This window comes from Diabrotica undecimpunctata, chromosome 8 (genome assembly GCF_040954645.1).
Source record: "Diabrotica undecimpunctata isolate CICGRU chromosome 8, icDiaUnde3, whole genome shotgun sequence".
Taxonomy (NCBI): Eukaryota; Metazoa; Arthropoda; class Insecta; order Coleoptera; family Chrysomelidae; genus Diabrotica; species Diabrotica undecimpunctata.
The window spans coordinates 41,828,184-41,855,779 of NC_092810.1; positions in this window are offsets into that span (position 1 = coordinate 41,828,184).

A 27,596-nucleotide genomic window follows, 5' to 3' on the forward strand; every position below is an offset into this window, starting at 1 on the left:
CAACTTACGACTTCCAATACTATAGGCCACTTGAGGCACAATACGTTTTTACTCAATAATAGTTCCTGTATAAGAAAAATTATTTTTTAATGTGCTTCAATAAAGCACACTAGACATATTGCAGTATTGCCATCACATTCTTCACAGTATGTTTTAACTTTCTACTAGTCATGCTTCTTCTTAAAAGTTTGTAACATCTTGTACACTTTCTTCTCTTTGTATTATCTACATCGCTTTGCCTGAGATGGTATCTTTGGGTGTAACTAGGGTTACAATATTTCTTTAATTGCAAATGCTTTCGCGAACTCCAGTCTGAACATAAGGATAGGTTGTCGCTTTTTTTACGTTTTCTATTATTTAGCAACTTAGCATTGACTACTACGGTATTAAATGCGGCATTAAATATTAATTCCACTGCCACTTTCCGGTACCACTTCAGAATTTTGCGTATTGGGCTTTGGTAAGAAGCCACTTGATCACTAAAATCTACACTCTTTTTCACCAAGTTATAATCGAGAATAGTTTGTGGTTTTAGTACTTGTGTATAATTTTTCTTTTCATTTGATTAAACCAAGATACAACTATTATGTTTAAATGTTGTAAGGATTAAAGCTGGTCTTTTGTCGACCCATTTTATCACTTGTAAAATCAATTATGGGGTTAAGTTTCATCGTGAGTAGCTGGTTGCAACTTTTTTAATCGAGATTTTGGTTTTACATGTTTTAATAGTAAAACATCTGCACATGAATAATTCGTTTCTTGAACAATGATTTCAATTCAACGACCAATATTCTAAAATAAGGTGTTATTACGTCGTCCGGAATATTATAAACTGGTTCTCTTTCACAAAGCATTGGAAATATGGTTTACATTCTATATTTAGAAAAATCTGTTACTGCAACTCTTGTTCGACTAAACTAAACTAAATTAATACACAAAACAAATTAATCTATTTTTTTTATAGAAATGCAGATTCCTGTTGGATTTTTATCAGTGAGGCATGAGTCACTGGTGTCTCGTATATCCGGACCTCTTATCGCATTACAAACATAATTCTCAATTAGCAGTGCGGTACAAGATACATTTAGGTCGTATAATCTTAAAGCCGTAATAAGACCATAAGACCGTATGTTATAAATAAATATATTCCTATAAGAATTATCTTAAAAGATGAAAAAATACAATAAAAAAGTGCAATATTAAGTGTTATTTAAAAAATAATAAGTCATTCACGGGCGTACAGTTAAAAACAAAAGTTTTCAGTGTTCTATTGCTTGATTATTATTATCTGGTATCCTGAAAATGTTGACATTTTTTCCTGGTTTGATCTTCCTCAACTAACGTCATCTTTCTTATTTGGTGGGTTGTATTGTTCAGGTCTCTTTAAGTGTTTTTGTTGCTATCCATAGTGAATGATTTTCTTTAGACAATGTACTAATGTAGTGTTCAAATGTGGAATTGTGTGCATCATGTAGCGCTGATCTTAATTGTCTGTTTATCTATCTCTTGCTCTTCATTTTTCGACTATTAGTGGTATAATATAATTCTGAGTGTTATTTGTGTTTTCTTGATTTGGAATTGTTAATCGTGTAGCTCCATATGAAATAGTAGAAGATGAAAACGACAGCATATTCATCGATAAAAAAAGGAAACGCGATAAAGATATCTGAAACAACTGTTTTATATTTTACCAAAACAGATGAACAGAGCACTATAAAGAGGTAGTAGAATTAGCTATGAAACAGCTTGAATGGGGAAAAGAAGTAAGCTTAGACCAAATACCAGCAGGAATTATTCAACTGAGGAAAAAAATTAAATGGATATTTTACGCTAATATTTCACGTTCTGCGACGCATTCCACGTTTAACTGTCTTGTTTAGTTTTCTGTCATTCTATTTGTTAAATCCTATCTCATTCTCATCACAGCGTCAAGGAGCAGTAAATGTGTGCACTAAACGGGAGGCATATGTCTAACAGTGAACGTTGGAGATTTTTCGAGTTTATCATATCTTCTTCTTTAAGTGTCTCTCCTATCGGAGATTAAATATCATTAGGGCGATTCTAATTTTATTTACTGCTGTTTTGAATAATTCGTTAGTGGTACAGCCAAACCACTCTCTTAAATTTCTCATCCAGGACATTCTTATACGGCCTGGATTTCTGCGTCCTTGGATTTTTCCTTGCATTATATTTTGTAGGAATGTGTACTTTTGTCCTCTCATCAGGTGGCCAAACTATTCAAGTTTTCTCTTTTTTATATTCAGTATAACTTTTGGATCGTTATTTATTCTGCGTATTACCTCTTCATTTGTAATTTTATCCACCCAACTTATTTTTAGTATACGGCGGTAGCACCACATCTCAAAGCTTTCAAGATTTTTAACATTCTTCTGTTTAAGAGCCCATGCCTCAACAACCGTAAAGCAAAGTACTGAATACATACTAAGTAGTTAACTAAAAGTGGACGTATGCAAAGATATTCATGACATAATCGTATGGTATTCGCTAATAATCCTGTCACGTAATATGTCACACACTTCTGTGCGTTAATTCGTTTTATTGCTGCCAGTTTAAGGTGTTATTACATGCCGCCATGTTTAATTTTTCTCCACCATCGTATTATCTCCGTTAAATCCTATCATTTTAGGCTCCATATGTCATGATTAGACCTATAGGACCGGAGATACGCAACTAAGGCTCTTTTGACATAACATATATAGGAGCAAAGATATATACCTAAGGTCCTTTTGGTGTTAATGTATTTGATTTCTACGTCGTAGTATTCTATTGGTTAAATTGTACCATTTGAGGTACTGTACGTCACGATTGGACTAATAGGATCAAAGATACATAACTAAGGCCCTTTTGCCAGGCTACTCTATTTAATTTTTATATCTCATTGTATTCTATTAGTTAAATTCTATCATTTGAGGTACGAAACGTCACGATTGGACTAATAGGACCGCAGATACATAACTAAGGCCCTTTTGACAAGCTGATGTATTTTATGTTATTGTAATCGATTGGTTAAATCCTATCATTTGAGGTACTGTACGTCACGATTGGGCCACTAAAAACGAAGATACGTAACTAAGGCCCTTTTGACGTGATGCTGTATTTGATTTCTATGTCATTGTATTCTATTGGTTAAGTGCTATCATTTGAGGTATCGTACGTCACGATTGGACTAATAGGACCGAAGATACGTGACTACGGCCCTTTGGACATGTTGCTGTATTTCATTTTTTTATTTCATTGTTTTCAATTGGTTAAATCCTGTCATTTGAGATACTGTACGTCACGATTGGACTTATAGAAACGAAGATATATAATTAAGGCCTTTTTGACATGCTGCTATATTTGATTTTTCTGTCTTATTGTATTTTATTGGTTAAATCCTATCATTTGAGGGGCTGTACGTCGCGACTGGACGAATTAGAGTGAAGATACAATAGGTAGTTGCAATATATCATAACCCGTTCCTTTTAACCAAACATGATTCCAAAATGATTTGTGGATGAAAAAAATATATATATATATATATTCTTAAATTTACTATTTCGTTGTGGGCAATATTATATTCAACAGCGATGCCAAATTTCTGATGCTAAAATGATTGATAATGAAAGTGGGATATACATTTTCATGTATATAATGGCAGCGAGTAAACGGTAAAACCCTGAACTAAATATATATAATATTTTCACTGTACCATCATTTTAGACTCAAACATTTTCTGGAATAAACTTATATAACTCAGTAAGGGATAAAAAGAGAAAGCGGATATTTTAAAATACCAACACGGTATCAAAACTCTAATCAATGAGATGGTTAAAATTCTTGTAACAAGTACAGGAAAACAGTTATTGAGGTCTTGTAAAGTAGCGTCGATATACAGATGCTACTTTGCAAGACGATGCTAAATTGATGGGAAAAGCATAATGTGTCGATGCGAAAATGATAGTAGGATGTATATATATATATATATATATATATATATATATATATATATATTCAAATTCAAAGAAGTCCTGGTTTATGCAAATTTCAAGAAGATGGATTTGTAATATTTTGGTCTAAAAGGTTTTATACTATAATAAAAGTTTCTGTAGGAAGAATACTAGGAAAAAGATTTTTTACGTCAAATGAAAGCAATCTGGAGTTGTTAGCTAATTAAAAATGTTGTATTTTATGAACTAGTTCTATTGTATTTTTTATCGTAAATTTAGTTGAAAATTTAGTGTGTTCTAAAATAATAACAGTTTTTTTGAAAGTTTATATGGCGGAGCTATATAAAAAGAAACTACAGGTCTTATTTGGTGATTCGGTTTGTGTAGTTTGTTATGTGCTATCTTTGTTAGAATTTATGGAAATTAACAAATTAAAAAACAGAGATATAATTCTGAATGACTAACTTGAGACAAACAGTTCTCCCCTTCTCAACATATTTCATTAAAGACTATAAAGTGTAAACCCATGCCAAAAATAGATCACTTGAGAAAGGCACTCTGCCGAAATACCTGTAGTGATAAGTTTTTATAATAAATTTTGTGGAAATTTTTGAAAACAAAGTTTTCAGTGTTTTATTGTTACATTTTTTTATTATTTGGGAATTTCCATTACATTGTTTATTAATAACTGGTTAGTTTATTCATAACGAATTGTTTCTTGCTATTACTGAAATACATCAGTAACAGTTCACGCGTTAATACTTTCATAGAGTTAATATTATTATAGAGTAATTTAATTCTACTTTTATCGTCACCCATTATCGAAAATTGTATAATATTCACAATTCAGTAAATATTTTTAATTTCTGAATATCAAAATGGGGTCGAGGGGGTTAACAGAGGTAGCCGTAAGTTTGACAAACGTTTTCAATAACTTTCCACGGCCAAAAAACTTCGCGATCGCCAGATACATTTCTCCTGTCAGCTCTTCTGACTCTCAGACCATAATTTATTTTCTTACTTTGCTTTCTCTTGTTTTCTGTATGTGTGTTTTTGTTTTTCGACGACTGCTCGCATAAGCGGGGCCGGGGCCGGGGACGGGAATAATCGAGACAGATGTTGCGGGCTGTTGATTTATTTTGATAAAAAACGTAATAAATTTGGTTTATCGAAGCTGTAACAACAGATTTTATAAAAAAACCGAGCGGGAGAATTATTTTTTTATCCGACGTTCGCGACCCACTGTTTTTATGTTATTTTTTACTTAAGGAGATGAAACAAATTGTTTTTGTGGCGCGTATAGGTCTTACTGTCGTATATTTTGAATTATTGAAATATAAAATAGGCCGTATAATAAGATTTTGTAAAAAGCTTAATTAAATAAAGAAAAAAATGTCAGTAGAGAATTACGGAGAAGATATACTGTCTTCCAAAGTAATTGCCAATTTATTATTTTTTTAATAAATATTATTCATATACGTTCAGCATATTGACAGAAAAATACAACTTCACAATGCAAAACAGATTTTGCCGAAGATTGTGATTTATTCCAATACTAAGTACAACGAGAAATGAAGACTGATTGTTATTACTAGACTTAGGCAAATATGCAAATAAAAAAGTATGAAATATGCGCATAAATAAATAATGCAGTATTTTATGCAAAATATGCATATTTATCTAGAAAATGTGCATGTAATAAAAAATATTTACAATATTTTTTTATTTACAAAAATACTTACAATATTATAAATACATAACATATACAATTATTTTAACATATAAATATTATTTTGAATTGTGGTAACAATAAATTACTAATAATAACTTATGGCTTCTATCTGAATACATATATTTGTAAATCACTTCAGAAAGAACCTGATAACCACTATTTTTTTCCATAGTTAATTTAAATTTTTGAAAAATTTCCTTTTCAATAGTACCTTTAATGTTTTGACACAATGACTTAAATTCTTTTATTAAAACTGTACTACAAGGCCGAAAACCACCGGTGCTATAAAGAACAGAGCTTTCATTTGCCAAAGAAACAAAATACCTTAGGGTATATTTTGATCATAGGCTTACATAAAATACTTACATTCTGAAAACCACACAGACAGCTACTATGTCCCTGGGCAGATGTAGAAGAATGTGCGGTAAGAATTGGGGACTTAACACCAAAATGACTGTATGGTTATACACAAGGGTTATTAGACCCATGATAACCTATGGTTCGGTGACGTGGTGGACAAAGACGCAGCAAGTGGGAGCAATAAGGCTGCTAGGTAATACACACAGGCTATTACGGTTATCACAGTTATAGTGTATTACGGGGGCCATAAAACAACTCCTACTGCATCGTTGGAAGTCCTGCTGAATCTACCACCACTTCATATCTTTATACAGAGCAAAGCCAGATCAGTGATGCACAGATTATTCCATAGTCAGCGATATATAAGCCAGTTGCATAGTACTGACAACAGAAAGCTAATCGAGGAGCTTAAAGCCGATATTGTGATGGGGATACCTATCGATGCAACAGCTACGAGATACAGCTTTAACAATAAGTTCACAAGTACGATACCAGGCAGGGAAGACTGGAATAAAGGTGTATCCATACAAGCTGCTGCTACCTGGTACACGGATGGCTCAAAAACATAGGAGGATGTGGGAGCAACATAGTAGGGACAAATCGAGGGATACATTTCCCGGTAAGTCTATCTAAAGATGTGACAGTTTTCCAGGCGGAAATAACGGCAATCCATCACTGCGTGGAAGAAATATAACGTTCTGTTCAGTTGTTATCTTCACAGATAGTCAGGCAGCGCTTAAGGCACTCAATTCTGTAGAGGTCAATTCTAAGCTAGTATGGGATTGCGTGTGTGCTCTAACTAAACTACGAGACTGTAGCAAGGTTACGGTAGTCTGAGTACCGGGGCACGAGCATCATAAGGGCAATGAAAAAGCAGATGAAATAGCCAAACAAGGCTCATCAATCCCATTCATTGGACCGGAACCGTTCTGCGGCGTTGCAAAGTCAGTAACAAGAACGACTACAAGAAAGGGATAGCTCACAAGTCTCTGGAATGGTGGAGGAATTCACCAGGACAAAGACAAGCGAAACTTCATTACAGAACATTTGCCAAAATTTACGGCAGACCTAATAAGCGAAGACAGGAAAACAGTCAAAGCCATAGTAGGTCTTCTAACAGGGCACTGTAATCTGAATAGGCACTTGAAGCTGATGGGATTATCACATAATGACCTGTGCAGATTATGTCACCTCGAAAAAGAAACAGCAGAGCACATTTTATGTCAGTGTGACAGTCTGCCAAATGTGCGGTTCTTTGCATTAAAAGAAGAAAATCCACCGTCAAATAGCTACATGGAAAAGACAGTTTCGAAGCTACTGGACTTTATAAAAAGGGTCAGGCTAGAAAATGTTATCTAGGACTAGAGGACCACAATAGATCTGAAAATGTCGCAATGGAATAGGCCAAAAGGCCACCTCTCTAAATCTAATCTAATCTAGTGCTGTTAGGTAAAACCAAGTCAAAAAAAACGAAATCGTTGGTTTGATCATAAGTGCGAAATGGCCACAAATAAAAAGAACTCAGCTTATCAAAAAACCATCGAAAGAATGTTGTATACGGAGAAAAAAAAGAAGAGTATAGACGTCTTAGAATAAAGAAAAAACGTATTAGTCGACGTAAGAAGAGTGAATACCAATGCGGAAAAGTCACCAGAATATAACATAGATACACACCATCTCTTCTTTGACTTCAAAGCAGGCTGACAGTGTGAAAAGGACAGTATTACATAATACAATAATATACTTTGGGATCTCACCTAGATTGATTAGTTACCAACTCACCTAAGTTAGTTAAGTTGACCCAACTAATAAAATAAAACGTAAGCTCATGCGTTAGAATTAAAGGATAAAACTGTACGTTCCTTGACATTAATAATGGTCCACGACATGGGGACACGCTGACGTGTCTCCTCTTTAATATTGCCTTGGAAAATGCAATCAGATAATTAAATATTAGAATGAATGGAACTATTTATAGTAGATCAACGCAAATTCTTGATTTGCTGACGATATAGTTATAGTGGGCAAAAGTATGAGAGATATGGTGCAGTGCTTTTTAAGGCTTGTGGGGAAAAAAGGAGAAAAGAAACCAAATATATGTTGGTTTCTAAAAACTTCAAAAAAATCCAACAGAGAATTCAAATCAACAACCATACCTTTAAGCAAGTCAAAGAATTTACCTTGGATCGCTAGTAAACGGAACAAACAAGACAAGTGACGAAATAAAAAGACAGTTCTGTTTGCAAAAGCAAACAGAACTGTTCACGGTCTCCAGAAACACTTAAAAAATAAAAATTTAAAACGTACAGCAAAGCTTAATATATACAAGACCTTAATAAGACCGGTTTTAATATATGGGGCTGAAACGTAAACCTTATCTTAAAATGATGAAAGACTTCTTGGTATTTTTGAGAGGAAAATTTTTAGAAAGATTTTTGGGGCCGTAAATGAAAATGGGCTACGGCGTCGAAGATACTAATGGGCTGGATACATTGATAGGATGCCAGATCACGAATAGACAAAGAGATTAACATTTTTAAATCCAGAGGGCACAAGAAGTGGAGGACGACCACGAAGGAGGTGGATTGATGATGTAAAAAGAGAACTACAGATTCTAAGGGTCAGACGATGGAGGGCAGTTGCCAGGACAGGAGCGGTGACTTCTTCGTGAGCAGGCCAAGATCCACAACGGATTGTCGAGCCACTTATGATGATGATCAGTTAGTGCTAGGTTTATAATAAGCTCTTCCGACTCTTCTGATTATCCTGTATTCCTGTATATATATATATATATATATATATATATATATATATATATATATATTGTTTAATGACACGTTATAAACATTATATTGTCCTCCGGAGGCGTGTCAGCCGGGAGCTGACAGCCGTGCCGGACGCATTAAGGAATTTGGATATCGGTCAAAATACTTGGGAATTCCAAGTTTGGCCAAATCCAAATTTCTAATTGATTCGATGCAGGGAAATTCCACTTTCGCTACGTAAAACAAAGGATTTGTTTTACATAAAAGCAGGTAGATTTTCTCTCATCGATCAGTCGAGCTTGCCTCTTCTACTATAGACCTAGTCGGTGCTATTATTGTTCCTACTAAGATATTGTTTTATTTCTGATTTCCTATATACCATTTTATTTTAGCATTATTGTATATTCAGACCTTTTCAGGTTAGAATATTATATTGATCTATATTTGTTCATGTACTGATTGTTTGATATTTTTATTTGATTATTTTAATTGTTTATTTTTCTTGTATTTTGTGTCTAAGTTGTTCTTTTGTAAGTTAAGAACACTTACAAATATTTATCTTGCTTTTTCTATTTTATATTTTGATTTGTACTTTGTCTAAGTAGTTTTTTCCGGTAAGTCAAAGAACTCTTAGAAATATTTCTCTGAATATTTGACTTGTTATTTTAATTGTGCGTCTAAGCCGTTCTTTTCCGGTAAGTCAAAAGAACACTTAGAAATATTTTCATAATCATTGTTGCATTATTATTTCCGATATTTTATCTAAGATATTTTCTTTCTTAAATTAAGAAAATACTTAATACATTTGTTTTTTTCATTTTCTATTTTATGCTTAGTTGTTTCTTCTGTAAGTCAAGAAACGCTTAGCAATATTTCCACATCTTTTCTGTATTTGATTTTTCGTATTTGTAAGTCGTTTCTTCCGTAAGTCAAGAAACACTTATAAGTATTTGTATTCTTATTTTTCCATATTTGATTCTCTTGTTTGTTTTCACTCTAAGTTGTTTCTTCCGTAAGTCAAGAAACACTTAGAAATATTTCCATACCTTGTTTTATATTTACGTATTTCATTTATCTGTATTTCTGTCCTAAGTTGTTTCTTCCGTAAGACAAGAAACACTTAGGAATATTTCTGCACTTTTCTATTCTTTTATCTTGTGCATTTTACTTTTCATTCTAAGTTGTTTCTTCCGTAAGTCAAGAAACACTTAGAAACATTTTCTTTGCATTGTACTTTTATACCATTTTATTGTTCTTGTTTACTAAGTTATTCCTTCCGTAAGTCAAGGAATACTTAGACTATTTTACCTGTTCTGTTTTCTATTTTTGATCTGTTATTTTGTAGCTCCTTGGAACTGTTACCTATAACAGATACTTGTCACGGTAACCGTTATTTTATACCAGTAGCAGTACTAAACCATTTTATCAGTGACAAGCAAAGATGGTCAACACCCGGTCTAATTCCGAGGACAAGAAGAAGTCCGCAGATCCGGCGATGGGTCCTACAGGCCCAAATGCCCCCTCTCGGCAACATGGCGCCCAACAAAAACCCGAACTCACGACCCCAGGACCGTCTTCAAGCCAGCCTTCCACATATGACTTCATCTCTGCCCTAATGCAAGTGATCCTATCCACTACTCAAGGCACTACACCCCAGATGCCTCAACCTGAGCCACCGAAGCCCAGGATTACATATATGAAGCCCCCTCAATTCTCAGGCCGGGATACTGAAAACCCTCTCAACTTTTTGACAAAAGCTGAAAATTTCTTAACCAAATACGACGTAGACGAGGACAACTGGATAGACTATCTCATCGACAACTCACTCCACGGCGACGCGAAGAAATGGGCCCAGAAGTTTTCACACACGAACCTGCCGTACGACACATTCCGAGACCGTCTCCTAAGGAAATACAACGACCCTGCCGTGATTTCAGCCTTGACGTCAAAACTTCATGGAGAGCATCAACGGAAGGATGAACCCACGGAGGACTTTATCAACGGTAAAGCAGCCTTATTCAGACGTCTCGCACCTTACACCCCTGAGGACCAGAGGTGTATTACCATCGTAAACTTACTGAGACCCGACATCGCGATCTGCCTGAGAGCGAACATACCCAGGACCGAGGAAGACCGTCTGACAATCACCCAGGGCATGGAATCTGACATCCGCCGGACCGGCAAACCCCAGCAGCATCAGCAGCAGCAGCAGCAACAACAGCCGTACCGTCCCCCACGTCAGGATAACGCTCCACGACACCCTGAGGCGATAGACGAATGGAGAAACCCCAGTGGACAGTACAGGATGCCATCAATGAACCAACCACCACCTCCAACCCCACAGAACCAGGGAAACGCCAATCGGGGTGCCAACTGAACCCTGTTGTGACGATGGTGCTCCAACTGAATCCTATTCAGGTACAACCCTTGACAGCAGGCCTCCCCCAACTCTATGGAAGGATCAACGGGCAGCAAGTGAAGATTTTGGTCGACACCGGTGCCTCCGGGAACTTCGTTCACCAGAGGTTGATCCAGAGACGGGACCTGCACCGAGGACCAGGACTGGTTCAGCTGGCATGCGCGGGCAGCACATCCCGCACCCTAGGGACTGCTGCAGTCAATATGAACATTGACACTCTGGACACGACTGTAAACTGCATGGTTATGGGGGATTTGAACCACGACGTTGTGTTAGGGATGCCTTGGTTGGAGCAGGAAGAGGCCAATGTAGACATACCCCGAAAATGTCTACACGCTGGTACTGCCTGCCGAACCACCATCTACTGGGCGACCCCAGCAGAAAGGCAAGCCAAACCACAACAGCTGGAATTCCATCAAACCCCATCCCAACAAGCAGAGCAGTCAACCCAAGAGGACAATGAAGTATTAGACAACCGTCCACGTCAGCCGACCACTCAAGAAACCGAAACAGCGGACATTAGTACAGGCACACCCGAAGAAGAAGAAGAAGCCTACGGCGTTCCATTACTAGAGACGATGGAGGACGTCGACGAGGAGGAAGAACCTAGCCTGACAGCAGATGACATGCCAGACGCCGAATGCCTTTTATTGATAGAGACAATGGAGCACGGCGACGAGGAGGAGGACACCGACCCCATCCTCGACGGTCCGGTCGACATACCACTCCGAGAGGAAATCCGGAGAAGTCACCGGACACACAAGAGAAAGAAACGACTTCGGAGACGCGAGGAGCAAACCTCAGAAGACGTACCCAGGAGCGAGATTGAAGAGAATCTCCTCCAAGAGTTCACGATGGTCGACGATGCTGACCATAGGACCCTGACCCCTCCGGACGGACGGGATGAAGGAACCACAGCGCAGCCGACTGCCAAAGATGACCAAGGAGAAGGTCCCATTACGACACGTGGAGATATCAAGGTGAATTAAGTAGCCTTATATCTTCACGACGTCGTAGGACCTCCTCAGGGTGAATAAAGTAGCCCTGACGGAAGCAGACGAGCCACCCGGCACACCTGGACCACCTAGACCACCTGGGCCTACTGGACCATATACAATTAAGTTCAAATATCTTAAGTAAAATATCTTAGTTTTTTTTTATCTTAAGTCTTTTACATTATATTCTTTTAGGGTAAAAATTTTATTATTGTATTTTTTTTTATTCTTAAATTGTATTTTTCTATTGTTTTAATAAATTTTTTAGCACCGTTAGGTCTTTCAGAGGGGGGGGGATGTCCTCCGGAGGCGTAACAGCCGGGAGCTGACAGCCGTGCCGGACGCATTAAGGAATTTGGATATCGGTCAAAATACTTGGGAATTCCAAGTTTGGCCAAATCCAAATTTCTAATTGATTCGATGCAGGGAAATTCCACTTTCGCTACGTAAAACAAAGGATTTGTTTTACATAAAAGCAGGTAGATTTTCTCTCATCGATCAGTCGAGCTTGCCTCTTCTACTATAGACCTAGTCGGTGCTATTATTGTTCTTACTAAGTTATTGTTTTATTTCTGATTTCCTATATACCATTTTATTTTAGCATTATTGTATATTCAGACCTTTTCAGGTTAGAATATTATATTGATCTCTATTTGTTCATGTACTGATTGTTTGATATTTTTGTTTGATTATTTTAATTGTTTATTTTTCTTGTATTTTGTGTCTAAGTTGTTCTTTTGTAAGTTAAGAACACTTACAAATATTTATCTTGCTTTTTCTATTTTATATTTTGATTTGTACTTTGTCTAAGTAATTTTTTCCGGTAAGTCAAAGAACTCTTAGAAATATTTCCATACCTTGTTTTATATTTACATATTTCATTTATCTGTATTTCTGTCCTAAGTTGTTTCTTCCGTAAGACAAGAAACACTTAGGAATATTTCTGCACTTTTCTATTCTTTTATCTTGTGCAGTTTACTTTTCATTCTAAGTTGTTTCTTCCGTAAGTCAAGAAACACTTAGAAACATTTTCTTTGCATTGTACTTTTATACCATTTTATTGTTCTTGTTTACTAAGTTATTTCTTCCGTAAGTCAAGGAATACTTAGACTATTTTACCTGTTCTGTTTTCTATTTTTGATCTGTTATTTTGTATCTGCTCCTTGGAACTGTTACCTATAACAGATACTTGTCACGGTAACCGTTATTTTATACCAGTAGCAGTATTAAACCATTTTATCAGTGACAAGCAAAGATGGTCAACACCCGGTCTAATTCCGAGGACAGGAAGAAGTCCGCAGAGCCGGCGATGGGTCCTACAGGCCCAAATGCCCCCTCTCGGCAACAATATCTACTAATTGTTTATTTTGTAATCAGTCAGAGGCCTTCTTCAGGTCAATCAAGCAAATTTACTTTGTAGTGTATCTATTATCATCCATAGTATCATGTGATATCTCGTATATCGCTATACGTTCATTATTAACGAAGATGCTCTGTAATGCCCTGTTGGTAGTCGCTTTGTTTCTTTTTTATATTTTGATATATTCGTTACATTCTCTCCTTTTATTTGCAACCTTCCATGTTAGAATTTGATCAGTAGTTTATTTCATACTCAGCCAGATGCCTTCTTTAAGTCAATAAATCAAAATTTGTCTTGTAGTAAATTTACTTTTATCTACAGTGTCCTATGATATCTCGTATTTCGCTATACGTTCATTATTAATGAAGATACTGTGTAGTGCCCTTTTGGTAGTCGTTCTGTTTATTTTTTATCTTAATATATTGGTTATTTCCTCCCTTTCATTTAACCCATTACACGCACTAATCGAATCATTTTTAATGATGTATCATACGTCACGATCCGACGAACTATTCTACACCCAACACAAAACACTAAAAAAATATTTGAATCATCAATACGGCTTTTTATCACAAAATAGTGTCAGCCTTTCTTTTCATACAATTTTTTGTAAACAAACAGGTTGGGTTAGTAGTCTAAATAACAATTAAGTGCAGGTGAACACATAATTGGGATGAAAAATACCAAAGAAAGTCTTGTTATTGAGAAAAAAAAGAAATACTAAAATAAATAAAAAATGCCTCAATTAGCAAATCAATTTGATACCTATACAAAAAAGGAACAACGAAGCAATGTCGTTATTAACTATGTATACGAGTAATGCACGCTCTTAATCGTTTAAAGATTACATATTATTCGAGAAAGATCAGTTAAATAACTTTTTAATGTCAGTACCGACATTCTGAGAACGTATGCCTTGAAACAACAAAAACGGTAAATGTATCTGTCAAAACATTTTATTAGTAGTAACAGTATATACTGTTTATTTTAATAAATAACTTTGTGTAAATAAATTTGTGACTCGTGTCACAATAGCTGGTAATATTGGTGTAGTTATAGCATATTTGTAACAAATTTTTATATTTTAAATATTAATTTTTCAACTCAACTGTTTACTAGCTTTAGAAACTGTTTACTTACTTTAAACACGTCGTATAATCAGGGATATCCGCGCAGAAGATATCCTACAACAAAGCCTTTCTAAAAGTTTTAAATCGCTTCGTTCCTTCAGGTAATGTGCAATATTTAAAACCATTAATACCAAAAACGGTTTTAGGGATGGGAATGAACAGACGAGTTATGGTAGGTACATTATTTAATAAAGAATCCACATATAAATACGCTCCAATTTAGCAATAATACAGAGTTAAACGCAACAAAACAGAACAAAGTAAAAACTTTTCACCTATTTAAAATTCAGGTACACCAGGAATTAAATGAAAATGATTTTTAAAGAAAAATGAATTTTGTATGTGGGTGGAAGAAATGTTAAGTAGAAGCAAAAATTTTTTGGAAAATATTGTATTTCTGACGAATAGATATTTTATCACAATATTTTCAATAACAGATATATAAACTTCGATGAAAATTTTCACTTAGTTCGAGTTACGTCCCAGAACAGGTGGTCGTTAAATATTTGGAGAGGCATTGTTAGATCATATGTTACTAGAACACACAATATAGTTTTCTGTTGTTTACCAATTTTTTTGTAGTACAAATAGGTACCATAACAAAGTAATGACTGCGATTCCATAAAAACTTAACAAGAAAACACAGTCAGATATAACGAAGACTATGTTCTTGAAACGATGAGCTAACAAACTTGAAGTGGTTCTCATTCCATCATAGTTTTTCTTGAAACTACGACCCGTATTACACTTTTTCCAGCACGAACGAAAGATATCCATGGATTTCTCCGTTTTTACGCCAGCCTTTTGTTTTCAAACAAAACATACGTGATTTTGAAGGAAAACAATAAGGGTTTCCGCGTTACTGAATTAGTTATTATACGAAGGATGGGACAAGAATCCTAAATGTTTTGGTTTTGGATTGTATACTGTTAGAAATGTTTTCAGAAGCGTTTAAAATTTCCTACAGGTTTGTTTACCTTTAAAAAACAAATAAAGTTTAATGCTTGGAAAATTGTTGACTACAATAGTTTGATAAGGATTTTTTCATTGAATTTGACGTGGTTTTATGTAATCCACTATCAAATAAAGTGATCACATTCGTCATTTCTTTCCGTCACTGTAATTGCTTCTATCTTTCCAAGGTCTATTTATTCAGTTTGTCATATTCGTTAAGAAGACAATTCTTTGTTTTCTAATACACGTTTGCCCTCGGTTATAAGTTTTAAAATTAGTATGTCAAATGTGTCAGTATGTCTCATTAAAACGTAATGGTTTCTACAGTATACTCCCTCTATAACGAAGACGGCTATTACGAGGTTTCGCTTATAACGAAGTACATTAGATGTCCCGTGAAATTTTAATTGAACTAAAACGCTCTATAGCGAGGCAAATTGGGTTATAACGATAGAAAATAACATCGAAAAACGTGTTTTTTTACGTTTTTGGCCCGGTTATGGCTATAAATAAATACCCTTTTTAACTGCCGCCCGCAATAAACTTCTTCTGTTTAATCTACCGGCCGACATTGTGTTATCGGAAGTTTACAATTTATAATTCACAAGTATCAGTGTAGGGGTTTGATCATTCGCACCAAATAAACTACGTAAAGAGACTTAAAAACATGACAAATGAAAGAAATTTCACCAGAATTTCATTTTACAGTTCTTTTTGTCGTAGATTTGGCTTCTAAAAGAATAGCATTTACTTTAAAAAAAGAAATTAACATCCTTAAAGATAATGAGAACGCTAAGAAAAAAGCAGAAGTTTGTAGTGAAAGAGGAATTTTAAGTTCCACTCTATCTACCATGTTTAAAAATAAACTCAAGATTTTCGAAGCAGATTCGTCTTTTTCCAGTAAATCGAAAAAAACTACGTACCACAATGTTTCACAAAACCACGATGTTTCAGAGGTGTGAATCAGCTTCCTGTCCCATATAAATTTAATAAAAAATCGTGGATGACAGCAATAATTTTTAGTGGAGAATCTTTGAAGGGGGACAGAGAGTTGTCACATCGAAAGATTCTTTTAATTGTTGACAATTGTACAGCCCATCCGAAAGTAAAGGGTTTAAAAAACGTTCAACTTCTTTTACCCCACAAATTTCACATCTGTTCTATAACCGATGGATCAGGGCATGATAAGGTCCCTGTAAGTTCACTACAGAAAACTTTTTGTTAAACGGATTCTGAATAATGTGGAAAACCGTTGTGAATCCCTTGTTACTTTACTAGATGCCATAAATTTCATCCACAAAGCATGGACACTCAAATAAAAAAAAACCTTCAGAAAATGTTTTGGTCATGCGGGTAGACAGAGACTGAGGTAGAAAACGAAGAAGATTGGCATAGACTAGAAAAAGCTTGCACAGAACACGATCTTCTGCATGCAATTGACTTTCCAATTCGAACCGCTCTTTTCTGAAAGTCAAAGGTTTAATTATTTGGACTCAACATGTAGAGTATAGTCAGTAAGCTATTGTTTATAAAGATGATTGCAAATTTGACACTAATTCTACTTATAATTCTACTTATATTGATTACTTATTACCCCTAAATACGAGATAAAACATTCAGAAGTGTGCAATATTGGTGAAAGTGGTATATTCTTGTTAGATTAATTAAAAAATTTTTCTTATTTGGCATGAACAATGAATCCTACTACCCACTTTAACACAAATATCTGTTTTAGCACTTAACCATTATTGTTTTGAAATCACCTTCTATCCAGATATCGTATATAGTACACAAATGAGACCAGAACATAACTAATAAAAAAGCTATACACAAAATATCATAGAACAATGGATGAAATAAAAGCAGTTCTTATTAATCGGATTCTCACATAAAACGTATAAAGACAAACTCATGTTAACAAAATACATTACGAAATTTCCGCAAACAAAAAACATTGAATTCGGCCGTAAAATAATAAAATTATGATAAAAAAATTTAATTTTTAAAAATACAGAGAATATCAAATTTTCACTGCAAGTGAAAATTCCATTAAATAATAAGCCTAAGTCCTTTTGTATCTATATACCTTTTATCTTTTTATAAAGAAGTACGTGCCTACCAACAGCAGGTGTAGTTCGTAGGGTACAATATCTATTACAGACTGTAATGCGTATCAATGACAATAAAAATATAATAAATAAAAATAAAATAAAAATAAAAATAAAAACGTTTATTGCCATTCTAAGATATTTACATGTCAAAACTTAAGATATTTTAGCCTTCTTTCTTCCTCGACGTCCCGCTCGTGCACCGCCAGCTCTTGAAGATTTCTCCTTTCGGTTCCTGGATTTTCCTGGGTGGTGTCCTCGTCTGCTTCTGTAGGTACTAAAATCGGCAAACGTACCTACTTCCCTGCACGCCTGGTTAGACCCTGATCAGGTGGTCGATCAGTCTATGGGTGGATCTGTGTATCCTCTGGATCCTGTTCTTCTCGAGGATATCCCTGGTCTTTCGCAGTCTTCGAGTGGCCTGGTTGAAGAACCACCTGGTTCTGTTCTCGGCCACTTCCCTTAGTGGCGTGTATCCTAACCTGTTCTTGATTGTCGCGTTCGTAACTCTATCCTCCCATGCTGTTCCGTCGATGATTCGGTAGCATGAGTTCTCAGTTGCTTCCAACTTTTTCCAGTGTGATTCCGCAATGGAGCTCCACACTGGTATAGCATACAGAATCACCGACCTAACATATGCTTGGTAGAGTTGAATTTTCTTCGCCTTCGAGAGTGGACTGGACCTAAAAATGAAAGGAAGTATTAGTTTTTTAGCTGCATTAGCTTCCATCCATTAGCTTTTACCTTAGTTTTTTGTGTATGCATCCGGAAGTTGAGTTTTCTGTCGAGGTGGACTCCTAGGTATTTGACCGTCTCTGTTTCCTGAATTCTGTTGTCTCCTACTGTGATCTGGTTCCGTAGTTGTCGTCTATCCTGGCCGAAAATGATGAACTGCGTTTTTTCGGCGTTGATCTTGATTTTCCATTTTTCGGTGTAGTCCGTGATTCTTTCCAGGTGGCTCTCCATGTTATCTATGATTCTTCTTTCGTCTTTTCCGGATGCATACACTGCTGTGTCGTCTGCATACAGGGCTGTAGAAGTCCTTGGATCTGTAGGGAGGTCTGAAACAAAAATGTTATATAAAATGGGTGATAAAATGCTGCCCTGAGGCATTCCTTCCTGGATTTCTTGAATCGTCGACATCTTTTGGTCAGCTGAAACTTGGAATGTTCTATTAGATAGATACATGTCGCAGATGTTGATGAGGTAGTGTGGAAGTCTAGCCTTGTCCATCTTGTAGATTAGTGCCTTCTTCCAAACCGTGTCGTAGGCTTTCTCTATGTCCAGTATGGCTAATCCTGTCTTCTGTTTCCTGTTGAATTTTATCTTCGTGTCGCTGATGATCCTTGCTAATTGGAGTTCGCAGTTTCTTCCTTTTCTGAAACCAAACTGGTCTTCTTGGATGACTCCTCTTCTTTCTGTATGCTTCACCAGTCTCTTGTAGATGATTTTTTCTAAGATCTTTCCCATCGTTTCCAGGAGTGATATGGGCCTGTAGCTTTCCGGTCTTCTTCCATCTTTCCTTGGTTTCAGAAGAGGTATAATCTTGGCGTGTTTCCAGTTGTTTGGAAAATGTCCTTTTTCCAGGCAGTATTTGAAGATATAGTACAGTTGTACTATGATCTTCTTCGGAAGTTCCTTGAGGGTGATGTTGTGGATTCCTTCTTGTCCTGGTGCTCTGCTTCCTTTCAGTTTCCTGATGATTTTTGCAACTTCACTTGGGCTGATGTGGTCTTCTTCGTCTATTTGGAACTCGTTCCTTCTTCTGATCCTGTTGTATTCTTGCTCGACTTTCCTCTTTGTTCTTGCATCTGACATATCCTGGTTTTGTCTGTGTGTGGCTGCCATCTTCCTTGATATTGCATCAACTTTTCCTTGGGTGTCGTAGTGTGTTCCCTCGTTGTCCATGATTTGTGGCATCTTTTGTTTTCCTCTTCTTCTTGCCTTCAGCATTTTCCAAACGTTTCCATGGTTTTCTTCAGCTCTTCTGATGTTGTTGTGCCACTGGTTTTCAGTAAGACTTCTCAGTCTTACTCTTATTTCTTCGGATAGGATGTCTCCGTAGTCCTTGAATTCCTGTCTTCTGGTTCTTTGGAATGCTCGTCTGGCCTTGTTTCTATCCTTGATGATGTCCTGTAGTTCTGTTGGGATGATCAGTCCTCTGTTGTTCGTCATGGATTTTGGGATGTTGGCTTCCATTGCTCGTTGGATCCTTCTTGTGATTTCTTCGATCTTTTCTTCTACTTCTTCTGTTGATTGGAATTCTCTCTTCATTTCCATTTGGTTTAGCTGTCTTCTGTAGTTAGGCCAGTTAGCATCTTTCCATCTCCATCTTTCTACTGGTTCTATCCTTGGCAAGTCGACTCTCGATGTCATCCTTCCTATTACTGGTTTGTGGTCCGAACTGCATTCGAAGTATGTTCTGACGTCTTCCATTATTACATCCTTGGTGATGAACAGGTCCAGTGTTGAGTTGTTGTGTTCTCTTATTGGATTGATCCTTGTTGGTTCGTCTGGAGCGAATAACATCCTATCTCTGTCCTCGCAGTATCTTAGTAGAGTTGTTCCTGGTGCTGTGTCCGTCATACATCCCCATGCTGTGTGTTTGGCGTTGAAATCTCCTGCTACGACTACGGTTGGTGCAGAGTTAAGTAAGGCATCCAGTTCTTCTATGGCTAGTTCTTCCGAGTGTTTCCTGTAAATTGAAAAAATATTAGCTATACCTACTTTGATTCCAACACTTTCGAAGTGGTGTGTGTCTATCAAAACTTGATTCCATTCTATGTTGTTCTTAACATAGATGGCTACTCCTCTGTCGTTTGGTTCGTCTCTTCTTCCGAATCCATCGTAGTTTGTTATTCTTGGAAGTTGGGATTCCGTCATGTATCTTGTTTCAGACAGGCATATGACATCTGGGTTATGTCTTACCACTGTCTCTCGAAGTTCGCTGATCCTTAGCCTCAATGATGCTATGTTGAACTGGAGAATCTTCAGGTGTTTATGGTTCATGACAATAAAAAGAAGGGACCCTATGAACTTATTTTTCATATATACAGTGAAAAAGATCTGAACGACCCCTATAATATATACACGTGAACTTAACAATATACATTTATTATACAGGGGTACTTATGGACTCCACACAATTTTTAAAAATTATGAAACTCTACATGTTGACGAATAGACAGAACCAATATTATGGAATGGTCAAGTGAACTCCGTATATCGGTCTCCACTTGACCACGGAGCTCACTTGAACCTGAATTTTAACATGGGCGGAGTTTACTTTAAGCCGCAGATATATATATATATATATATATATATATATATATATATATATATATATATATATATATATATATATATATATATATAATAATCGTTAAATATATATATATATATATATATATATATATATATATATATATATATATATATATATATATATATATATATTGTTATGATGTATTGTTTGTTAATGATGAGCAATGAGTATTTTTAATAATATAGGGTTTTTATCGCGGTTCTCAAAGAATTAGTTTGTAAGTACTTTTTTAAATTATCTTTATTAGATTTACTATGAAACACACATATATATATCTAACCTAGCCAATGTAAATTTAAAATAAACTATCTTTAAATTGAAATTCTTATGAAACTAATTAAATTCTATAGACAATGTAAAATTTAAACAAACTATCTTCAAAATTGAAGTTGTTATGACACTAACTAAATTATATTAACAAAATTTTGTACCTTTCTGTCACTGAATGCCTAAATGAACTGTTTTCCACTATATAGATTATAATCACCACTCAAATGTCTTCTTCTCAGCTTCGGTTATCCTTGTTTTTGTGAAATTACTTTTTCCAATTATCAGCTTCCACCAATTTAAGATATTTTTCTTCACAGCATTTATAAACCACCAAGCAAACCAGCAAACAGCATTTATATTTATTCTTCTTTTCTATATACCAATATCCAATCACCAAATATATTATTTAATTTTAATATTCAATTAATACTTCTTTCATTATCAAATCATCAATTATACATAACATAATTTTTAATCTTCAATATTATTTTCTTTATACTGTTTCTTAATCTTGATTTAACTCACTATATTGAACAATTATAACTGATTGACTGACTCTAAAAAACTGGCCATCATAGTAACTGTAACTCATAACTGATTGACTAACTGAAAGGACTCGACCTCTTGAATTAAAATCACCGGGTATTTATATCTTTTTTCATGTTCCAGAACCATCTGGTAAGAAATCATGTTTGATTTGTTCTATTTCTTTTATATGGATGTTCTCGAAAAAAGTATATGTTCGATCCACAGACATAACCATTATTTCGAGAATGTTCCACCGTAAACAAAGGTCAAATTCTCTATTCTGGAGAATTCTTTAATTTTCTATTGATAATTTTGTTGACATTTAGGCTTTTCAGATCAGAATATACAATTAAATCAGTAACTATATATAAATTAAACATTTTAAACTAACATTTTATTATAACTCCACTTTATATTCCTAATTATGAATTTCTATCTGTCACTTTAAAGAGTATTTTTGGTTGCCTAGTCACATGGCTCACTTAAATATATCTACAATATTATAATTATTAAAATACAACTTTTTACAATTATTATATGCTAATTTCTTAAAAATGCCCTCACATTAATAATTTTTATAAAATTCTCTAGTATATAACTTATTAAAATAACCAAATACTTTTAATATCTAATAGTATCTAGTAGTGTAACTTATAAATTATTTTCTATAAACACCAATCATATCAATATATATATATATATATATATATATATATATATATATATATATTAAACCTAGAGCTAAGATTAATAATATTACAGGAGTTATTATTAAACTCCACATATAAGGTGTCTTTCCCTTTCGATAAAATTGACGAAGTCTACAGTCCCAATATTTGGCCCAAAGGAGCTGCCGTTAAGAGATTTAACTTCAACAGAAATTTTCAACACAAAAAGAAGACGGAAGAAAAAACCTAGAAGCTTCGAAAACTTTTATCAAAATAAACTAATTCGAAAAGGTACGGTAAGCATGTTTCATGTTAATTTGCAGTGTATTTCAAATAAAGTCGATATGATCAATGCTTTTCTTGCGGATCAAAAATTAAATGACGTCATATGTTTTTTGGAGCACTTGCAAAGTAAAGAAAATTTAAAATTAATTATCATATCCGGCTTTTTATTAGCTAATTTCTTTTGTAGGGTAAAAAAGAAACAAGGCGGAGTTGCAATTTATGTAAAAGAAAATCTTATATATTCTTCTCTTAATCTAAATGAATATAATGTAGAGCAAAGTTCTGAGTTTTGTGCAATTTATGTACCTTAAATAAATATTCCAAAATTTTAACTGTATACAGATCGGGTAAGGGTGACTTTGACTTATTTTTGGTCAATTTTGAAACTGCCATAACATCCTTGCTTAGTAAAGCAGACAAACTTATCATACTTGATGATTTTAATATAAATTTTAAACTTCAATCTGACCCTTTTTTTGATATTCAAAATCTATTAACATTTTCATCCCATCCCAGTCCAGAGTTGCATCGACAACATTATGACAAATTTTTCTGAAACTATCTACAGAGTGAGCCTATTTCAACCTTATTTTTCTGACCATCGAGCTCAATTTTTATTTATTGGCTCTGAGCATAAAGTTGTTGACACTTATCAAACATTTTAACGGTTTATTACTTCTTCTGGTTTACAGAAGCTTAAACGTGCGCTAGCTAGTACAAATATGGACTTTTTCTACGGTATTAATAATGATCCTGATTTTTTAACAGTCTGTCTTACCGAAACTTATAACAATTTAATATTAGAGCATTTTCCACTAAAAAAAGTAAGACAAATAACTGAAAAAACACCTGTGCAATGGCTTAGTAATAAATTAAGGTCTTACAGATCTAATCTTTCTCTTATTAAATACATTGCAGATGTCACCAAGAATCCCGATTTGTTTAGTGTATATAAACAACAAAAAGTTGAATATAATCTCCAATTAAAAAATGCTAAAAAGTCAGCTTACTGTAATTTTATTAGTAATTCCAATAATAAACCTAGTGACTGCTGGAAAATAGTAAATTTTGAAAGAAACTACGCAAGATCAAGTTCGGTACAACCTGATCTACCTCCAGACGAAATGAATTAATTTTCTACTACAATCGCAAAGAATATAATTACATTTCTTCTCACTATTAACGTTAATGTCCTCGTCAATTATAGAAATTATCATTCTCCGAGCAAGTCCTTTTTTTTGTCCCGTTCTGGAAGAAGAGGTCTCGCAAATAATAAAGTCTCTTAGTAATTCTTATTGTAGGGACGTTCACGAAATTAATAGCAAAGTTTTAAAAACAAACTTACCAAATAGTTTCACCTTTTACTTATCTTTAATTTAATTCTATGAACTGGAGTAGTTTCAGTAGTACTAAATTACTCAAAAGTAATACCAATCTACAAAAAAGGTGATTCCTCAAAAACTGACAATTACAGACCTATAAGCATTGTTTCTACTTTTAGAAAAGTGATTGAAAAGGTTATTAAACAACAATTTTATTCCTATTTTGAGTCAAATAATTACTTTAGCAACTTACAATATGGATTCAAAAGTGCTCGGTTTACTTCGAACGCGGTATTTAATGTTGTGAGCGGGGTTATTTATTTATCGTATGGCAATTACAACACATTTAGAACAAATACACAAACACTAGTAATATAGGTATTTGACAAACTTTAAATGGTTACAAACAAACATCAAGTGTATTTATATAATCAATTGACTCTGAAGTTGCAAACAGGAAGTCTTCAAGGCTACCATTGTAGGATCTTGAGGGACACTCTTGAATAATGTGGTCGATGGTTTGGTTCTCCCCACAGTCACATTGAGGAGACGGGTTCTTTCCCCATTTATGTAACATGTATGCACATCTGCCATGTCTGGTTCGGATCCTATTTAGAGTGTACCATGTTTTGCGTGGAAGATCAAAACCTGGTGGCTTGTGGGTAATGCAGGGCGTGTTATTTTGCCATTCGTTCCATTCTTGGGACCATGCATTCGTGATGTTAAACTCCTCATGTATTATTCTTGCCGTTTTCATTGGTGGTTTTCTAGAACGGAGACGGGTATTTCGTGCATCCTCGGTATCTTGGTGGATCGGCAGGTTTATATTGTTCATGATCTTTTTGTATTCACGTGTAAGTGCGTCGACTCGTCGTAAATATGGAGGTGGGATGTGACTTAATACTGGAAGCCATTGGGTGGGAGTTGATTTAATTGTACCAGCTATCATCCTCATAGTGCTGTGCAGCTGATTGTCGACCTTTTTTACGTGTGGACTGTGTAGCCAGACTGGAGCACAATATTCAGCGGTCGAGAAAACAAGGGCTAAGGCAGTAGAGCGGATAGTGGAAACCGATGCTCCCCAGGTGGTACCACAGAGCTTCTGTATAATGTTATTTCTTGTACTCAACTTTTGGGCAGTTTTTGTTAAATGCTCTTTAAATGATAGCGTTCTGTCTAGTGTTACGCCCAGGTACTTCGGTGTTTTGTTGTGGGTAAGTGTGGTATTTTCAAACCGTATGTTGAGTTCCTTTCCAGCAAGTTTATTGTTCAGGTGAAAGCAACTAACTTCTGTTTTGGATGCATTTGGTTGAAGTCGCCACTTGCGGAAATATTTGCCCAATGTATATAAGTCTGCCGTCAGAACTTCTTCAGACGTTTTTAGTATTCTGCATCGTGTAGCGAGGGCCCAGTCATCGGCGTATCCGAACTTTCTTGACTGTGTTTCCGGCATATCTGCTAGGTATAAGCTAAATAGTAGTGGAGAGAGCACTGGACCCCTGTGGTAGGCCATTCTTAAGTTTCTTTGGTAGGCTGATATCTGTGCCCATCACTACTTGAAAGATTCGGTCGTTGAGCATGCTATCTATTAGGCGTGCTATTGATTTACAGGGGATTGCACGGAGAATTTTGTATATAAGGCCCTCTCTCCATACTGTATCGTAAGCTGCCGAGAGATCAATAAATGCCGCTGAAGTTTTAAGTCTTCTTTGGAAACCCGCTTCGATGTAGGTGGTGAGTGACATTACCTGGTCTGCACAGCTTCGTTCTAGTCGAAAACCCGCTTGTTCGACTGGGATCGCCTGTTTGAACAGTGAGCGGGGTGATTGAGTAAAACATGAAGACTTGCAAGGTTCGGCCTTATCGCCTCTTTTGTTTATTATTTATGTCAACGATTTGTCTAAATTCATATCTCCATAAAAAACCATACAATTCGCAGATAACACGACATACGTTATATCAGGAAAAAATAATGATGATTTAAAAATGTCTCATGAAGAAGGTTTCTACTAAATTTAGCTCATGGTTTGATGCAAACAAACTAAAACTTAATTCTGATAAAACTTAACATTTGATTATATCTGCCAGTAATTTACATGATAATCTAGTTAACAAAGAAAATGTTAAACTATTGGGAATAACCATAAATAATCGACTCAACTGGTCGGCTCATATCTCACAACTCAAGAAAAAGCTATCAAGTTCATTATTTGTTATTCGCCAACTAGCAAGGGTTGTCAACTTTGAAACATAAAAAATGACATATTTTCTTTTATTTCACTCCCATCTAAACTATGGTGTAATTATATGTGGCAATTCAACAAATGCACTTCAAATTTTTAGAATGTAAAAGAAAGCTGTCAGGATTTTAGCAGGGATTAGTTATCTAGAGGTATCTGTAGGTAAATAAATACTCTACTCTACTCTTAATACTCTACTCAATCCTCTTTCGGGTTAAACCGCTTCGATTATCATTGCTCCGAGCTTTCGACATCCTCTTCGATGCCTTCTACAGGGCTTCGAAATATCAGTCTCCCGAGCCGCCAGAAACTACTATACTGATAACTAATCAATGCATTACTGGTGCTGGAAATAAAGGACGTTTCATTTATATCGTCAAGGGTGACGTGGTTTGGGTGGAGTTTCACCTGAAGGTTAGCGTGCGGATTGGTGCGGGGATTGGCTCGGGGGTTGGAGCAAACATTTCTGACCCTAGGATTCTGACTTACAGGTAGAAAAGATGATATTTTCTTTATGAGAGGTCTCCAAGTCTGAAGATGAAATTTCTTCTATTAAGACAATTTGGCCTTTTTTCAATTTCTGTGGTTTCTAGGATATTTCTTGGTTTATGGAAGTGGATGGGGGCTACGGTTCTGGAGTTTTCAAATTCAATTTTCAAACCTATATGAAGATGGTGTTGACCTAGAGTTGAAATTGATTCAGAATCATCATCATTATCATTTTGACATTACAACCATGCGTGGGTCCTAGCCTCCTTAAGAATTTCTCTCCAGTCGTCCCTATCCATCGCTTTTCTCCGCCAAGCACGTATTCCCACATTTCTCATGTCTTTATCGATATTATCAAGGAACCTTGTTCTGGGTTTACAAGAACCTTCAGAACCTTCCTCTGAATGTTTAAAAATCCTATTTTAAATTCTACGATTTGTTTGGCCTATGTAGCATCAGGGTCAGTATGCACAAGAAATTTCATAAACTCTGTGTTGTTCATTTGGGATGTTGTCTTTGATCGGATAAAAAGTGAAAAAGAAAGAAAGAAACGAAGAAGAGGTGAAGAATAAAGTTTTTGTTAGGGGTAAATAGGTATTGTCTTTATTTCTCTTGATTTAAGAATTTTGTAGATTTTGTCAGTGATCTCTTTGATATAAGGAAGAAAAGCTTTCGTATGTTGAGGGCCCGAATCTT